At 49.3% G+C, this 4,548-nt stretch overlaps 1 long non-coding RNA gene across 1 annotated transcript; it reads left to right on the top strand.

The window, feature by feature from the left end:
* Positions 1 to 764: 764 nt before the first annotated feature.
* LOC141020966 (uncharacterized) lies at positions 765 to 3,558 on the top strand. Its single transcript, XR_012180962.1, has 3 exons — positions 765 to 1,563; positions 1,672 to 1,774; positions 3,270 to 3,558. It is a non-coding gene; the product is annotated as an uncharacterized lncRNA (long non-coding RNA).
* The last annotated feature ends 990 nt before the right edge of the window (positions 3,559 to 4,548 follow it).

A 4,548-nucleotide genomic window follows, 5' to 3' on the forward strand; every position in this document is an offset into this window, starting at 1 on the left:
CTATCCATATACACTCTCTCTCCACCAAGTCTTGGATCAATTCATTAATCCATTTGCCATGTGCATTTTTTCCAAGTTTTTATCCAGAGAGAAGCTATATGAAGCAAGTGCTAGTTTGGCTAACCCAAATGGCCTGAAACTCTTTGAGTATCTTCATTTCTCTATATCATTGGGCCATGCCCATTTTCAGCTCACTTCAATCAACTATGTGAGTGCACCTTCATGATCTTGATTCTGGACCAGATTATGCAGTTGTTAAGCAACCATGATAAATCTTAGTCCATTTCCTCTCTAACTTCACAGGATCATAGTCCTTTCTAGCCTGAACACCTCGGACATCATGTTTAGCCCTTAGCATCTCCATGTGGATGACAGTGACCTTATTAAGTTTGCAACAGCAAACTTCAGAGGATCATTACCACCTAACCACAGTGCTCCTAATCAATTCATCACCACATTTGTAACCTAGCTTGGAGGGACTACACGTGTGACATGGTCGGCCTAGCCAAAACGCGCCGCTTGCACCCGTGCCCATGGTGATCACGCTTGCGTCATGACTAATTGCGAGCATTGGCTCGTTCCAGCCACTGTTCTCGTCCCCTCCCTCGTCGTCTCGACGTGCAACCTTGTCCAGGAGCTCCCCCGTGCTCGTCTGCGTCATCCCGTTCCCGGACCACCTCTTGGTTTGCCATGAATGCGCCACTAGAGCCGTGCTCGTGACGCGTCCGGCGCCTGTCCTCCATTAGAGCTCGGCTTGAGCTTACATGTGATGCTCTAGAGTCTTCCCCGCGGCCATATAAGAGTGCCCCGAGTCCTCCGGCACCTCACCCACTCCTCCCTCACTTCATTTGCTCACCGGAATCGCCACATCTCACCGGAGTTCGCCGTTCGTCCTCGGCCATCATCGGAGTTCGAGCTACCCCGGCCAAACCGAGCCTCCCCTCTCTGTCCTACCACCTCCACCGCACTCCCCACATCCCCGCGGTTCGCCCCACCCCCTCTCCCCTCGCCGGAGCAGCTGCATCACCGAAGATCACCACCGCCGCCGCCTCTGCCTCCTCTCGTCGTCGCCTCCCCTACCCTCCCCGGCAGCCGTTTCCCCCCTGAACGGAGGCGCCACGGCCCCGCGGTCCCGCCGGTGGCCTCAGCTCGACCGGAGCTGGTCGGCCCCTCGCCGCCTCCCTCCCCTGCTCCTCCTCTGTTTCATGGGAGCACAGGCGCAGGGAGGAAGAAGACGAGCGCCTGCCCCCCCTGCGCCTGGGACCCGCGCGCCTGTGGCCCAGCCACCTCTGCCCACGTGGCAAGTGGAGACGGTTTTACGAGTGTACGTTTTCGTAATCTAAAAGCGTATTTCTTTCCTCTTTGTCCAAAAGTACGTTTTCTATGTCCGAAAGCGTATTTCCCTCTACTGCGGCCAAGAATGCGTTTTCTCTGTTCCGAAAGCGTATTATCCTAAATCCGTTTCTGTCTTATCCACTCAGGGACCCGCTGGTAATAAAATAATCACACATTAGTCCCTGAACTTCCACCCCTCGTATCTCCACGACCGTAACTCCGATTGAGGTGAAACCAACGCTCACTTCTTTGTATCATCAAGATATTTCTATTGGTAACATTTTAACTAGGTGGTACCATAGTGAAAATGACCATTTTGCCCTTGCTTCTAATCAGCCCCTCCGAGAGAAAATCGTCCGACATTTCGCTTTGCGGCTTCACCGCACTTCTTCCCGGAGTCTCTGTCGCCCCCAAGCAAGCCAGAACAGCCACTTGCATGGTAGCCATAAAGTATCCATGGTTTCTACTTTAATATTTAATAAAAGTTTGCCTGTTATCTGTCTGCTTGTTTGCTACTACTGTTGTTGTTTCGGTTATGCTCGTGGTTTCATGTTCACCTTCACGCTATGTTCCGATGCATCTTGTTATCTTGTACTACTTGCTAGTATTATTTTCTCATGTTATGCTTGGTAGTAGTAGCACATGCTAGTAGCAGTGATGTTCTTCCTGATGCATGCTTGTTTATCAAAGTACCGTTGTTATGCATGTTCCTTTGCATCTAGTTGGTTACATGCTTACTTGGTAGTGTTCTTGCTATTTTCTTGCACGGTATTTATTTATGATGCTAGTAGTCATGCTATGCTCATGTGTAACATTATGCTTATGCTCGTCGGTATGCCATGCTCACATGGTTTAATGCTTCATTGTGGTTATGCTCGATGGTTATGTTGCACCTCCATGCTTATGTTGATACCATGCTCATGCATTGTAGCTGCATCATGTTATTTTAATATGGCTCAGCTCATTGCATTCAAATTTAACTGAATAATAATGAACTTGAACAACTGTTGGCTGAGTCATGGTGCCACCAAATCGAGCTGACCAGTGCAACCACATTTGCCTTTTTTGGGAAGGCCCTAATGTTGTCTATTGTCATGCCTCTCGCCGGTGCCTCCAAAGAGGGAAGGTTATGGGCGCGCGCTACCCTGATCAGGTAGGCGGACATAAACCTTGTGTGCTCGTTGTTGTTGTTTTGATACTGGGTCCCCATTTGGGATCGTTTATGTTTGGCCACGATGGTGGCGTTGGATGTCACGGGTTGACATCGGGGCCACCCATGGCTTAGCCCAAAGGGGAGTTGGTCAGAGTGGCCAGGAGAGTGTCATGGCAATGGGTTGGTTTTGCCAGAACGCCGTTGGTCCACCCGAATGGGAGTGCGAGGCCATGGGTTCCGTGGTGTGGGTACAGTGTACTAAACTCTGCCGAATGTGTGTTTAAATCTATCGATAGCCGCGCCCGTGGATATGGGCCCAGTTCGTAGTCGGTCACACTATGAGCCAACTATAGTAATAACTTGATTAATAATAACCCCGGTTCGATGATGAGAAAGAGATTGGTTGTGATCGAGGGAGGATCACGGAGGTATCGTGGATACCGAAGTTGGTTGATCTTTATGTGATCGCAAGATGATCACAGAGGTATCATGGATAACGATGTGGGTGAGTGGATGTATGAGATGGTTACGAGGTAACTGCCGAACAAGAGTAAGTTGGTGCATGATATGGTTTACCTGTTGCATGTAGTATCATCATGATTATATGCTGAGGTCATGCTAATGTTATTTTAGCCGTATCATGTTTAGTTTTTGCATGCCATGTATCATGTTCATGATTGCTTTAACCTGCTAATGCCATGTTGTTGTTTGTCTTGACTGCTTTTGGTTTATTGTGAGCTTGCAAGTACATTCAATGTACTGACCTGGCGTGTCATGCCAGTTTGCAGGTCGTGCCTGGATTGCTTGCTTGTTTGGTGTGGTTCTTGTGTTCGCGAGCTAGGATAAACGTTCCAGCCAGAGTCCCTGCGGATTGGAGTCCATCATTGTCGTTCGTTGTTCCGCTGCCAGTAGAGGTTCAGCTGCCTCGAGTTGTTATGCTACTTGCATAGAGCAACTGTGGTTGGCGTAGCGTCGTCATGCCGATGTTATTCATTGTAATATCGGAGACCTTGTATTCGTATTCGTATTGTAATAGAGAGCTGGTTTGTTCTATGCTAAGTAGTGATGTATTCCAGAAGACTTCACCTTGATCTCCAGGCTGGAATACGGGGCATTCCGGTTTCTCTGAGCCGGGTGCCACAGGGCTTGGTATGAGAGCAGGTCTGGATGTAGAGTGTCCTAGTCTGCATGAACATTAGAAAAAGGTAGTATAGGGTCTGGTTGTTGCCCTTGCTTGTTGCATTTATTTGCTGCATATAGTCTTATTCGGTTACCCCTAACCCCTGTTTCATGCGTAGATGGCGGTCAGCTTCCACGAGTTCAATGCCATCCCCAGAGCTCCCGGTGTTGTTCCTATTGCGTTCAGTCCCACTCCTACACCTCTCAGCTTTGCCGCCCTCCTTGGTGATATGTGGCATAGCATTTGTCCCCATGGAGATCCACCCCATTATCAAGTATTCCAGTTTTCTGCCGGAGGAAGAATCCTGGAGTATGTTGCTCATGTGCATCTGTCAGCCCCGATTCCTGTTGGTAAGCGCACCTATAGTTTCCACGGTGGTTACGGCGCTACTCCCGAGTGTGCCGTTCAGCTTGCCGCAATGGCAGGAATCACCGGTCTTCGCCATCAAGAGAGCATGGTGCAAGAGAACCGTGCTTATCAATACTATCCCACCATCATCGAGAATCCTAAGCGAATCAGGTTCCCCTCTGTCAATCCTCAAGATAACCCGGCTATCCTCGCCATGTCCCGTTACATGACGACCGAGTGTCTTCTTATTTCTGAATTAGTCCGAGACGCCATTCGAGCCAGGAGATTGCTTGGTGCTTCCCTACCTCAGTCTCCACCAGCTTCTCCAACCCCTCCGCCTCATCCATGCGGAGTTTCGGAGTCAGCAGTTCCACTCGCTACTCCCTTAGCTTCTTCATCAGTTTTGGAGCGTTTTCTCGAGCGTAGGGTGTAGTGCATGTGCATCTACTGTAGTATCATGCTTGTGTGTGCCTGTGTGGAGTATTTATGTAGCTTGTTTGCTGTGTGCTTTATTGCAATCGATCATTTTCTT

The sequence above is a fragment of the Aegilops tauschii genome, chromosome 3, assembly GCF_002575655.3.
Source record: "Aegilops tauschii subsp. strangulata cultivar AL8/78 chromosome 3, Aet v6.0, whole genome shotgun sequence".
Classification (NCBI taxonomy): domain Eukaryota; kingdom Viridiplantae; phylum Streptophyta; class Magnoliopsida; order Poales; family Poaceae; genus Aegilops; species Aegilops tauschii.